Raw genomic sequence first — 14418 nt, forward strand, 5'->3', positions numbered from 1 at the left:
GAATTCATTTATGATTATTAAACAACTTTAATTAAATAATTTGATAAATCATTCTACTCTGTTTTTTATTTTCTAATTAAAAATAAGCTTAGAGAAATAAGTTAAAAGATATGTGTGCATCTTTCATTTCCATGTTTAAAGTAGGTTTGAAGTACCATACACCTCTAATTACTTAATTCAAAGTAAATTTAAACTCATACATTAAGAAATATATAGACTTTTGATCGAATATATAGAAAATGTTGCTATTATTATTTTTTTATTTGTGAAGTTGTGTCATATACCCCCTAATATCTTGCATAATTCTTTTTTTCCTTGTTTAACCTATGGCAAGATTTCTCATTTTGTATGTTAATACAGTGTTGCATCATTGTATAGTTACAATGAAATTTTCGTTTTACTTAGTCGTAGTACTATCACTCACATTTATCTTTCTGGTAGTAGTACTATCACTCACATTTAACTCCATAGTACCACTGTCACTCTGTGTTTGTACCCCACCAGCTACGAGATTCACCTGCCCTTTCCACCTGGCTTGTTATTTATTTCCTTCTCTGTCATGGTGGCATGGCAAGGGCAGGAGTACCATCAGAAATTGTGTACCTCGGGCTCCTCCAGCCATCAATGGCAAGGATTTTAGATGGCAGATTTAAGGGCCGAGCATTTATCTAAGGTTTTCGCATTCGTTTACTCTGGTGGTATGGCTCATTCAGTCCATTGTGCCTTGGCGCTCGTCCCCGCTCTGTTCCGCCTTCTGCTGCACCAAACCTATGTGGAATGCTATGACTACAACCCAAGGTTCAAGTGTAGGGATTGCTCTGCACAACTTCTAGACAATTTATGCAATCCTGTAGGTGCCAACGTGTTTTATTTTGCTCCTACCTCTGTTCCTTTTTATTTGAAATACTTCATTCATAAAAGTAACAATCTCCCTTTTTGTGTGTTTTCTGAATGGAAGAGGAATGAGCGCAGCCAAAGGATGCTAGTTTGCATTGCGGGATGGTCAAGGCTACTCAGAGTGCCTACCTCCAACTTGGACTACTGGGTAAGCATCAAGGGTTCTGGTTCGAGTTTTTCTTTGGAGAGTTCAAAGTATACAAATCTGTTGTCTCAAGGGTTTATAGACCGTTTGCCCTTCTTTTTTTGGTTTCAATTACAGTGATGGTTCCCAATGTGCTTGGAACGGAATTCCTCTCTGGCCTTTCTTCGATGTTATATGAGGTTTTGAGGCCGTAGGCAATCCTGGCCTGAGGCTACTCTATATTGACACATGTTCAGGCTTAGTCGCCTTGGACTAGATCTGTTGTAATTATGTGAACAAACTTTCTGGGTCCATTTTCAATTTGCTATGAGTTATCCGTGGACGAGCCCCTATAAATTATTCTGGTTTGTTAGTTGAGTTTTCGTTTTACCAATTTAAATGAGTCTTGGTGTTTGGACTAAGTGTTTCTTGTTAATTTAAAATTCCACTCAACAAAAGCAGAGTCCATAAGGATTTCCGGCGTGAATTTTGGACTGAATTTCTGGGTTTTGTGTAAATTTTCAAATGATAAACAGTCGGATTTTTGTTTTACGTAACAGCTCTGAGACACTTCTCTTGTATTATGGATTCGCACTGGTGTTTATCTTGATGTGTAGAGTTCTATTTACTCATGTTCTGTATTGAAGTGGTAAGTCTTGAATTATCTAAACGCCACACCGAAATTTCCGTTTAGAAAGTTGTTTGTTCATATAATCCCCTGAATATTTCTTTTATAGTGACATTCTTTCTGTCTAGCTCAGTGTTGCAACGAGTCACCCTCTCACTACCTGTAGGTTGAAATGTTTCACTGATCACCAAACCCTCCTAGGGTTTCTTCCTATACTAATGTCGAAGGGGTCCTCTAGAAGGCTCGGGCCTCCTTGCCTGAGCACCACCGTTGTGGTGACGTCATCTTCAGCATTTTAGCTTATCCCAATTAGCCGCCTATCCTAATTTTGATTAATATGTAAATAAAACCATGTTATGAACCTAGGGTTTGAGAACCCGACTCAAACTCGCCTTCGTTTCCAGGTTTTATTATTATTTCCTTCCTTAAAGAGCATTGTAGTTTCCTTTTTGTTTTAAACATGAAATTTTATAGAAGTTAAGATGCTATTGGCCCTATTTTCAGTTTCGAAACGTTAGCTGCCTACACACTGTTATTTCAATATTCTCAAATGTGTTCTTTTCTTTTCTGTTTGACAATGAAGTTTTGTTAAAAGATTAACTTCCAGTTTATTGTTGTATTCACATGCTCTATTGGACTAATACCGCAAACTTAACTCCTGCCCTTAAATTTCGTTTCCAAGATTACTTCTACCCAAAAAATATTTCCTAATTATCTTGCCTTGCCTAGAAAGAGAACATACTTTCGTCTTACAGTCGCATGCTAACCACAGAAAAATAAAGTGTAGTCTACTTCTCATTTCTAAACAGTTCAAAAGAAGATTATCTAACATATTATCCGGGTGATTTACCACAGAAAAATAAAGTGTAGTCTACTTCTCATTTCTAAACAGTTCACAAGAAGATTATCTAACATATTATCCGGGTGATTTTCTCTACTTACCTAGTCTTCCAAGCAACAAGGACTCCTCAGAGGTTCACCTAGGTACTCTGCTGTTTCCTGACCACCCAACCACTAGATTCGTCTTTTAGGACCAGAATCTCCCCCCTAGCTGTCTTGCAAGACCACTATCCTCACCAAGAATGCTTTCACTTCGTGTTTGGCTATCTAGTCATCACGAGACTTAGCCTCTCTTCTCTTTGTTTTTTTTCCTTTTCATGTCCCTACAACGGAGATTTTTGCCTCTCCACCCCTCCTTTTATCTAGAAACCCTTCTAGTGAGGGGAGGAAGTTAGGGTTGCAGTCTCAGCAACTATCTTTTGCCAACTTCCCCCTCAGAAGTTGCCAATATTTCCTAGAAAACCTTATTTTCTTTTTTAAAAAAAGAATAAAAAGATTATTAAATTTCAAACAACTAATAGTGTCATATTCAGTTTTGTCTTTTACCATAGTAAAATTAAATATTTACATTTTCCGGTGGCATCAAATCTTCCCCTGCTGAAATTGGACATCGTCTCGATGTCCTTTTACCATGAACAACCTTGGGTAAGCTTGTTTCATGAGCTCTTCATCTTCCCAGGTGGCCTCGTAGGCCCAAAGTGTTGCCACTACACTTTAACTTGGGTAATAGCCCACTTCTTTAGCATTACTTCTCTCCCGTCGAGGATGTTCAGTAGTTCGACCAAGATTTGGTTTGACCTGCAACAGACAACATCCTAAATTAGTTTTCTTTTAAAAGAAAAACAGTTAGACTGAGTTACCGAAGATAATTATCACCTCTATATCCTGCCATCTGATTACATGTTTAGGATCATAAACATATTTTTTCAACACAGACAACAGCCTTGCAGGGCAGGAATATTTGTATTTCTCCTCCACCAACTGAGACAGCTAGACTAACCATTTGAGCTTAGAAATAAGAAGCTTTGCACTGAAGCTTGGGCGGGTGCCTTACCTATACTGCGGTGTTTATGAGGAGGACCTGCTATGGAATCTAGGTTCAGTTGTATTTGATTGAGACCGAGCAAAAACACCAAGGACGGAGACAGAGGCCAAGGCATCATAGGAAGTATACCCCGCAGCAGACGCATTTATTCCTTTTCTTTCCAGCCCCACTCGCATCCCTTCCAATTCAAGAAGACATTGTGGACTCGTATGTGACTTGGCAAGGCAAGCTGGTAAGCCACTGGCCCAATTCTTGCTAAGACTTGGAATGGTCCACAATATCGAGGTACAAGCTTAGTGCAACCATTCCATTGTAGTCTAGTCTTTTTTCCTTGTATTCTTATATACACATTTACATTTTTAAAGTAGGTTTGAATTACCACACCTATAATTACTTAATTCAAAGTAAATTTAAAGTGATACGTTAAGAAATATATAGACTTTTGATTGAACATATAGCAGATGTTATTATTATTTTTTTATTTGTGAAATTGATAATTCAAGTAGTCTTAATCTCTTAATCCCTAACTACTTAAAATTTTCTCCTAATAAATTTCAGTTAATAAAATCAAAATCCCCATAATATTTTATATAACTCAAGATAAATTATATGAAAAATTGTTATTTTTATTTGAAATAAAAAATATTGTAATTAAAAATAAAAAAACATTATATTAACACTATTACATCATTTTGATATTAATTATAAAATATTATAATTAAAAATAAATAATATTATATCAACATTATTAGATTACTTTTATATTATTAATTTATTTTTATCTACTTTGTTTATTATATAATATTTATTTATACTTAATTATTGGAAAATATTATTTTATCAAATCAATTTTATTGGTTATTATAAATGTATTTTTAACAACTCAATTTTAATAAATAAAAGTAGTGTGACAGAATCTACTTACAAAGAATTCAACCAAAAAATTGTATTAAAAATAGTGTGACAGAATCTACTTACAAAGAATTCAACCAAAAAACTGTCTGACTTAATTTCTTTTGAATTTTTAACAATACTATTAGCAAATAAAAATAAAATATTAAAATTTACTCACAAAAAATCAACTAATATATTTTATGGGCAAACATATGATAGGGAATATGAGCAAAATATTATGTTAGATGGGAAGAGGAAATATAAACCAAATATTATGATTAATTATTTTGTGTAAATAATCTATAATAAATATATAATAATTTATATAATAATTTATTAATTAATTTTTTTAAATGTTTTTATATTCAAATTAAATATCTTAAAATTCTTTATTTTGAAATATTTATAATGATTTTTTTAATACTTTATTTTTTCCTTAACTTTTGTGGTCACCAAGTTGTGAGACTTGTGTTTTATACTACAAGCTGGAGTTTTTACTACTAAGTTGTGAGACTTGTTTTCCTATAATACAAGGAATAAAATTTCATGGTAGAGTTTTATTTTTTGACAAATTATTCATTTAGCATTTTTTATATACCTTGATTCAAATGTGAATAATATAATTTTTCCTCTCTCATAAAAAACCAAAGAAAACGAGCCTCATTTACTGGTTCAAATACCAAGTACGTCCAGACCAGCGACCTCTATTTCGTTCTGATGGTCGGCCAATTTTACAAAATTTTATTTTCTTATTAAACGACTAATTATTCGCTTATAAAAGCATCAATGCATATACCAAATACTTCGTTCTACCAAACAAAGCAACGCGGAGGGAAAAGTTGCCTTCAAACAAAGAGAATCTTGATGGTGAACTTTACCAGGCTGGAGTGAAAGAACCATCAATCGAAGGCAATCTCGAACTAACAATCTACCTCGGTAACTTCCGAGACTCGGTCCGTGAATAAATCCGCACGCAAATTCTGAAAGAGTAGCAGGAATCAAAGGCTGTTTTAACGAAATAATTGAGAAGGAATTTTCGGAGCATCATTAAAATAAAAATGGGGAATAACGCCTCCGCCAATAAACTTTTGAAACAAATGCAAGAATCTGAAGAAAGAATCAAAAAGGAGATTTCTGAGAAAGATTACCACTGCAGAGCTGCGGTTGCCGATAAAGCTAATTATGAAACCAGGATTTTGAAATTAAATGGAGAAGTTCAGGCGATATCCGCAGAATTTCAGGCTGCAAGAAAGGGTTGGGAGTCGGAACCATCAATCGAAGGCAATCTCGAACTAACAATCTTGAATCTGTGACCTCGGTAACTTCCGAGACTCGGTCCGTGAATAAATCCGCACGCAAATTCTGAAAGAGTAGCAGGAATCAAAGGCTGTTTTAACGAAATAATTGAGAAGGAATTTTCGGAGCATCATTAAAATAAAAATGGGGAATAACGCCTCCGCCAATAAACTTTTGAAACAAATGCAAGAATCTGAAGAAAGAATCAAAAAGGAGATTTCTGAGAAAGATTACCACTGCAGAGCTGCGGTTGCCGATAAAGCTAATTATGAAACCAGGATTTTGAAATTAAATGGAGAAGTTCAGGCGATATCCGCAGAATTTCAGGCTGCAAGAAAGGGTTGGGAGTCGGAAAAGGCTGAGCTTCAATCACAAATTGTAGCAGAAGGAAAGGAGAGAGAGGAGATGTCGGTTCAAAATGAAAGGGATTTACTTCAATGCAGAGCAGAAAATGTTCAGCTGGAAGATCAGCTTTCATTTCTTGCCGCAGCGAAAATGATTCTTGAGGAAGAAAACAGATTTTTACAGACTGAAATGGACAGAAGAGCTTTGGTTTCCGAAGAAAATGAGCTAAGCTTGCAGAGAAAAGTAAAGGAGCTGGAAGCAACCGTGGAATCTGTGGAGAAGGATCGTGATTCCTTGAGGGCGTCAACAATGGAGAAAAAAAACATTATTGTTGATTTAGAACATAAGCTCTCAGAGACTCAGGAGGAAAATCGCTCTTTATCGAGAGATTTAAATAAAAATAAAATAGTTGCAGAAGTATATGCCTGTCAAATCAGGGAATTGGAGAATAAAACTAGGGAGCTGGAGAGCAATTTGCAATCGGTGAGCACGAACCTACATTTGACATCAAAACGTCCGCTTTTTCAGATGACGTCGTTTTCGCAAGACGGAGAAGAAAATTGTGGCCAAGGAAAGGAAAGGAAAATCGGAAAGTAAATTATGGGCAAGGGAGGGAAAATGGAAAAGAAAATTCTTGGTGCGTAAGGGCAAAATCAAACGGTGGTTCAGAGGGAAACACCAAAGCGAGTGTTCCAAAGCGGCTCCTTTCCCTTTCCCTCGATGAAAGGACATCATCAGAGAGGTCAATGGTGGAAAAGCAAAGTACTAAAAGCCTAAGTACATCATCAGAGCCGTCGATGGTGGAAAAGCAAACTACTAAAAGCCGGGTGCCTCTGAGGCTAACGCCACAACAAACCGTGTCTGAAAAGCCAAAACCAGGATGGATCTATTAAAATTTCGGACAAACAGCATTTCAGTCATGTAGTTTAGCAAAAGAAATTTTAACCAACTATAAAAAAAAATCCAAATCTAACTTGTGCGAAATTTTTAGGAATTTTAGAGATTCCTTATTGATTTTCATCAATTTTAAAGATGTTTATGAAATTGATAGGCAATTATTATGGAATAGTTTATAATATTTATGATAAAATAAATAATAGCAACAAATTTTATTTATATAATAAGAATTTATGGATCAAGTTTCTTAAAAACACTCATCCACTGCGTGTAAGTATTGATGAGCCTCCCACGTTACTACCCGCTATATGGCCTGGACTGATAACAGCTTATGGTATATTTATGTGTGCTGAGCAACACCGGTAGCTATGATACTGATAACAACTTATGGTCTATGTATGCGTGCTGAGCAACACCGGTGGCTATGATATCATAGAAATCCTATATTACATAAAATATTTAATGTGTCAGTTTCCCTCGTTTTCTCTTTTCTCTTAACTATGTTTATGTCCTCTTTACAATTGTTTACCATTGTTTATCTTGCATCACATAATGCTTGTTTTCCTTTTTCTCATTAAACCAGCTAACACAACTTGTCTCTAGATTTCCATCACATAATGCTCGTTTTCCTTTTTCTCATTAAACCAGCTAACACAACTTGTCTCTATATTTGCATCACATAATGCTCGTTTTCCTTTTTCTCATTAAACCAGCTAACACAGGAACTATGTTTCACATAATGAGTCTTCTTTCTAGCACAACCAACCAACCATTCTATTATGCAAAAGCACAAATTTTTATATACAAACTTTATTGACTAATTGTATTGCAATGCAGAATCTAAAATAAAAATGGTCTCTTTTGTATTTCAAGGTCAAGGTTGTCTCTTTATGCTACTTTTATTCATTTACAAAATCTTTCACTTTTTAAAAATGAAAAAAGAATTAATGACACTTTAAGATGAGTCACTTTAATAATTACATAAATAAGGACTAAACAATGTTAAGTGATATAACTGCAAGGCCGGTGTATAGCAACATTTTCATGCCCTTGAAAAGCATATTTAAGAACTACAAAACATTTACATCACAATATTTTCATGCACCTCTATAACCTATACAACATATCCAGTAGAAAAATCAACAGAATGTAAAAATAAATAATATAATAAAAATAAAGAAAATTTGAAAAAAAATATTATAATAAAAAAAAATTAAAAAATAAGAAAAAAGGTTAAAAATAATGAAATGAGAAAATAAAAATAAGACACTCTTGAATCCAAAGAAACAAGATTAAATAGATGACCCCTCTCTTCGCAATGTAATTAATGCAACTATAACAAATATCGAGTCATTATAAAATAGAGCATATATTCAATCAAAGATATTGATAAAAAGATGTTGTAATGGAACAAGTAGTTACTCCTAGTCCCTTAGAGAACATATTGTCTTCCAGTAATTACAATATACATATTCTAATTAATCGAGTGGCATATTTTGAGATAACTATTTCAAATAGAAAAGAAAATATCATTGTTAACCAAATTCGAGCAAAAAAAATTAACTTAGGAAACATTTGTAATTGAATAGTATGTTTCAGATAAATATCTAATTGGAATTGGTTGAGTTAGAAGCTTTTTGTGGAAAAGAAAATGTCATTGTTAACCAAATTCAAGGAAAAAAAGATTCACTTAGAAAACTCCTATAATTGAAGAGTAGATTTTAGATAAATACCTAGTTGGAGTTGGTTGTGGTAGGATCCTCCTGTGGCGTGTAGTCTATAGAAAACATATGGGAGTAGGAGCTTTCTTGTATTCTACAACCTACAAAAGATTGAGGTAGCAGCCTTTCGTAGGTTGCAACCTATAGAAAATTATATGTGATAAGGAGTAGGAGCTTGCCTTTGCATCACAACAATAATAAAATTGTGGTTTTCTCCCTTTATGGCTTTCCACATATAACTAGTGTCAATATGTGTTATCATTATGTGTTGATGTGATGTTTTTGTTTTCTTATTACTTGTTGTTCACTTATTCAATTTGTTGGTCATTATTTGTTATGTTGATCATGTAATGTTTCATTGAATGAGACAAATGAAAATACTTTTAATGTCCATGAATATACAAAACTAGTTCAACTTCCGCCCCCCTCTCACTTTAGTCAAGTTTTCATCAATTGGTATTAGAGAAGGTTCCTTCAGTGTAATCCTAATAGCTTTAAGGTAGATATGGTTGAATAATGGACTATCAAAGTGTATATGTGCTTAGTGCATCAAAATTTCATGAATGGAGAGATAACGTGTATGGAAGCTTGTCTTAGATGGCTACTATAAAGTCCCCCCTCTACGCAAGAACAACAATGGAATTCTATGTCAATGTGTTATGTTTAACAATCTTCATAATAAGGATCTTGATGCAGTAATAGATTTAACATCTACAAAAGAAACTTGGGATAGTTTGCATCTCATGCATGAAGGAGACACTAGTAGTTGCATTGTTAGAAATGAGAAGGAAAAGAGTAGGAAGAAAATGTCTTGTAAAGCCAAGTTTGACATAGCCTTAAATGAAATAGAAGTATTGAAGAATGAAATCAAAGACCTTAAGAAAGTTGTGCAGATAGGTGATGAGAGAGAGCATGAGTACAAGAAAAAAATTGTTAGTCTCAAGACATTTCTTGAAGAAACAAGGGGATTAGGAGGGGTTATGAATAATCTTATAAAGGAGAAAAAGGTACAATATGGAAATTTAGAGGCTAAGATTGTCTCAGCTAGAAGTGATCTAGATTAAAAGAAAACTTTGTGTACAAAACTACAAGAGGATATTGTATCCATGAAGGACTCAACATGATTGGAAAATAAAAAAACAAAGGCAAGTGGTGAAATCAAATTGGAAAGAATGAATTAAAGAAAATATCCTTTGAAAAAAGGTCATTTGCACCTAATGACAAATTGAACAAATTTGGAAGATCCCAAAGGATATTTTTTTCTCCCTTGAAGAACACCAATTGTCTTTCTCACCATCAATATGGACATATTGCAGCATAATGTAAGAGACGAAATGAAAATAAATCGGGAGATGCAGTAAACTAGAAGGATCCTAGAGGCAAGCAATCAAAGAATAAAATCAACTACCACGTACACAAATCACTTTCATGGTTATTGTTATCTGTGCAATGAATATGGAAACATTTTTTTTGAATGTAATTTTTTTGTAAAAGGGGGCACAAGAAGGCACACGCCATTTCCACCATGACTTGTTAAAATAAGGTGTTATTTATGTAGAAACCATGGAAACAAAGCCGATGACTCCAAGCTGCCATATGCCCTAAAGAACTCCAGAAAGATTATGAAAGCAAATCAATGTAGACCATACTGTGAATAAAAAATAAATGCAGAAATCAGAAGAAGGATGCCAAAAGAGGTATGTAAAAGGAAGAAAAATGAATGCAGTGATTGTTAAATAAATATAGAATCAAAGAGGAATGAACACTAATTCCACAGTAAATTCAAAAAGAAAGTTAGAATGAAGAAAGGGAGACAAATATTGATTTATGAATCTAAAAAAAGGAAAATATTAGTAGGTAGCAGTTCATAAGGCATGTTGCATGTTTGAGATAAAGGTTAATCAAATTTCTAAATGATTCCTTTAAGAGCATGCCTCATTAAAAGTTCTTTGAGAAGACTAGATATCAAAATTATCTTTGGAACCAATACATGGGCACATTTTGTATTTTGAAGGATGGCATAGAAACATGGGATGCATATGTGTAAAACTTTACAATAGAGAAATATGTCTCTAAATGACCATCGAAGAAATATAAATACAAAAAGAGAGGAAAACAAACAACAATGATCTAGAATCTCTTGCACCACCTCAATTATATGGTTGGATCTATTATTAAAAGATTAAAATCCTTCAATACTTTAGAATTGGTTGCATCATCTGGCAAGGTTGGAGAAGTGGAGAAGAGACAACAAATGATCATTATAAAATCTCATAGTGCCTCTCAATGAATGTGTAAAGCAGGAGAGTCCCATACAAAACATGAAGAAACCTCAATTTCAATGAGAGTAATAAGAAATGACTCCACTATAGCCCTATCCAAGCATATGAAACTACCTTATATCTGTCATGAGTGATGGATTTTATTTTCACGTGAAAAATGAAGATATGCACCATATTTAGATGAACTCCATTTCAAACAAAAAGGGAACTTTGTAGCATAATCCTAGAACTGAGCCTTACTTCAATGATGGACACCAAATGAAACAATGGATATAATAAAAATAATACACATACAATGGAGACAAATCTTGTGATTCTACGGTTAGTTTCTAGGGGCATTGTAGAATATGAAATGGCTTATTTAAGCTAGCTGGTAAGCCAACACAACTATCAAGAAAAATACATATATAAAAAAATAAAACAAATAAAACACAGTTACTGTGTGAGCTAAAAACTGTTGTAAATCTCATATGTTAATTGAACCATTAAATACATTCTTATATAGTAAAATTATTACTAAAATGACTATCTATCAACTCTGAAACAAATCTACTGGCACTACAACAAATTTCCAGCACTGACCACCCTAACAATTTGTTGCCTTAATTTTGCATAGAACACAAAATTTGTTGACTAATTTTTCAGGAATTTGCATAACTAATTAAGCATTATTCCCAACACTCCCCGCTAATGATAAATGAGTATTTTCTATCTTATCTCGTAGTGCCAAAAATTCAGTTTATGCAACTGTTTTGGTGAAGATATTTGCTAGCTGATGTTGAGTATTTATATGCTTCAATTCAATACCCTTCTTCTACACCAAATCTCTAACGAAGTGATATTTCATGTCAAATTTTTTTTTTCTTGTTGTGATGAACTGGATTCTTTTCTAACCTCATGGTACTTACATTATCACAATAAATCACTATAGGCTGAATTTGTTTTTCTCCAATTTATTTCAAATGTTTTCTAAGCCAAAGAGCTTGTATACCTATTGAGGTAACTGCAACATACTCTGCTTCTGTGTATGATAGGGAACCATGCTTTGTTTTTTTTAGCTCCATGTAATCAAACCAGAACCAAAATAGAAACAATTTCCAGATGTGCACTTACGATCATCGTGACTACCACCCTAATGTGACTCACTAAATCCAACAACATTGAACCTTTCAGAAGAGTAGTAAAGAATACCAAAAATTAGAGTGCCTTTCACATACCTTAAAATCCTCTTGGATGCCTTCATATGTATTTGAGATAGATTTGTCATATACCTTGAAACAACTAAAACTGAATATGTAATATCAGGCCTTGTGTGGGTTAGAAATATCAAGCTCCCCACAATACTTCTGTAAGTTTTCTTATCAGCTAAATCAGCACCATCATCTCTACATAACACTTCTCCATGTACACTTGGAGTAGGGGATGGATTACAATCAAGCATATCAAATTTATTTAGCATATCATGTGCATATTGTGTGTGACAACTCAAAATCTCTTCCTTACTTTGATAAACTTCCATTCCAAGAAAATATTTCATGATGCCTAGAAATTTCATCTCAAATTCATTCATCATAGCAACTTTGAATTTATCATTCATCATAGAACTACTACCCATATACAATATATCATCGACATACAAACTTATGACTAGAATATCAATACCTTCTTGTTTGTAGTAAAGGGTAGGATCACTCTTACTTCTATGGAAGCCATTTTCTTGAAAGTATCAATCAATACTTGCATATCACGCTCTTTGTGCTTACTTGAGGCCATACAAAGCCTTCTTCAACTTGTAGACATTATTCTGCTTTCCTTCCACTTCAAAACCTTGTGGTTGCTTCACATATACTTCATCTTCTAAGTACCCATTGTAGAAGGCACTTTTCACGTCCATATGATGTATGCTCCACTTTTCCTGAGCTACTAATGAAATCAACATTCTAATGGTCTCCTGTCTTGCTAATGGTGAGGATTTCTATTCATAATCAATTCCATACTTCTTTGTGAATCCTTTAGAAACTAATCTTGCTTTGTGTCTTTCAACACTCCCATCACTTTTAGTTTTAGCCTTATAGACCCATTTGGTGCCAATCTTTTTCTTGTCATGTGGAAGCTCTATCAACTTCCAAGTGTCATTCCTTTGAATGTAATCCATCTCTTCTTTCATGGCTTGCATCCAAACCTCATTAGTACATGCATATTCAAAACATATGTTAGCCTCTCTCACAAAATAATGATAAATCCAAAAATAAATAAATAAATTAAATATTCCAAGTTAGGAATTTATGCCTAACTCTTGGGTTGTTCCTCTAAGTTAGGAGTTAGTTTAGGTAACTCCTATATTGGTATGTGTTTGGTGAGAAATTATCTCAACCAAAAGTGTTTAACATAGCACGCACTATCTTGAGAACACTATCTCTCATCTATTTATTTGTAATACAATATTCAATTATTTGAATGAAAATGAGAGAGAATACCTGAGGAAGCATGAGGCTTCAACCTTTTTTCACCAATATTTTGTGTCTCGTTTTTATGTGTGCTTTATCTATTTGTCTAAGTTAATTTCTTTTCCAATATGTGGTATCAGAGCAGTAGCATGTTGTGGAAACAACTATGAATTCTTTTTATGTCCCAAGTTGCTTGGGAATTGAAATTTCGAGCATCAGCAGTAAAAAATGAAACAGGTTGTTGAACCTGCGAGACATAGATGCGTTGTCCAAGAAGCATAAGAATCATAAAATTGATTCGTTGCGGGTAAATACATGTGAAAATATACTTGTGAAATGGATCCACCGGTCAATTCTCCCAAGGCTGAGCACATGAAAGAAGGCAGACATCCTTGTCGTGCATGTGGACGAAATCAGTATATATACTGAAGAGGAAAGTACGACATCAGATTTTAATCAAATGGGATTACATTAGCTACTGTTTTTTTCCCATATGCTACTTTCTTGTAGATCTGAGCTGAATTGAAGAAATCGAGCACTAGCATGGTGATTCGATTGGTGCACTAATGGATATGAGGCAGTGTTGTGATGGTGTAGTGTAAGTGTTGTGATGCTTGTGGAACAGACGAAAGCCCGATCCAACAGAAATCGGCGTGAGGCAGAGGACCATTTTCACATGCCCTTCAGTTTTGCATTTCTGATTTGTGGATCACTGTAAGTATTCCGAATACCATTGCACTCCATGCATTGACTTGCATGGAGTTGTTTTCTCCCAATGTCACGGTGCGTGCAAAAATTCTACCCAATTTTTGTAGCATCTAAAACAGCCGAGGAAATGGAAATTTCTTCATTGGACCTCCATTTGTTGGGCTTTGTTTCTAGTAAAACCTGTGTGAAACCACCATCATTGGAAACCTGAGACACTGCCATGTTCATTTGGAGATGTCTGATCAGCTGATTTCACCTTTGACAAGAACTGCTAGCTGCTTTCCAAAGCCCGTG

The 14418-nt window shown here is 34.2% G+C and overlaps 1 long non-coding RNA gene across 1 annotated transcript; it reads left to right on the forward strand.

The window, feature by feature from the left end:
• Positions 1-569: 569 nt before the first annotated feature.
• LOC149247405 (uncharacterized) lies at positions 570-1587 on the forward strand. Its single transcript, XR_016265632.1, has 3 exons — positions 570-850; positions 959-1045; positions 1160-1587. It is a non-coding gene; the product is annotated as an uncharacterized LOC149247405 (long non-coding RNA).
• Positions 1588-14418: the final 12831 nt, after the last annotated feature.

Source organism: Pinus tabuliformis, chromosome 7 (assembly GCF_031772625.1).
Source record: "Pinus tabuliformis cultivar Carrire ecotype Pingquan chromosome 7, CPIR1, whole genome shotgun sequence".
Taxonomy (NCBI): domain Eukaryota; kingdom Viridiplantae; phylum Streptophyta; class Pinopsida; order Pinales; family Pinaceae; genus Pinus; species Pinus tabuliformis.